The sequence below is a fragment of the Perna viridis genome, chromosome 11 (genome assembly GCF_037379345.1).
Source record: "Perna viridis isolate PV_CMFRI_1.1 ecotype Kerala chromosome 11, ASM3737934v1, whole genome shotgun sequence".
Classification (NCBI taxonomy): Eukaryota; Metazoa; Mollusca; class Bivalvia; order Mytilida; family Mytilidae; genus Perna; species Perna viridis.
The window spans coordinates 23,425,687-23,426,280 of record NC_142455.1 but is presented as its reverse complement, the minus strand read 5'-3'; positions in this window follow the sequence as shown (position 1 = coordinate 23,426,280).

Here is a 594-nt window from a genome sequence, read left to right as displayed (position 1 = left end):
TATATTGAATACTTTTAAAAGGTTACCTCTGAAGGGGTCCCATAATTAAGTATAAAAATACTAGATTTAGTGCTTAAATACTGAAATTTTTATGTCATTTCACACCATGTTAATAACAGCAATTGACTTATGATAATTTAGTCCATTGTGTACTAACATAACTTTGATTTAATTTTCTAAAGCGTGACGTTAAGGTTTCAGTTGTTAGGAAGGATGTTTGTTTGTTATATCAATCATTTGAAAAATAAACAATAGCAAACCAAAAAAAATGAAAACTAGAGATTGAAAAAATACTATATAGCCTTGCACATGATATAAGTAATAAAACATTTATTGTTGAAAATGTGTGAAATTAAGTTTTGTTACCAGTTTCAATGTAATGCTAGGTATCAATTTATTGTTGTTCAACGCCGATGAATCATGATAAACAAGCTATTAAGCTACGTAATTTCAGGGACAAATACCATTTTTATTGTAAAGCAAACATCCGCCAAAATACCGAAAAAAAATACAAATATAACTGAAGATAAGGTAAACAAAACGTCACACACGAAAAACGGCGATCTAATGATTGAAAATTCTTTTGTTTTTTTT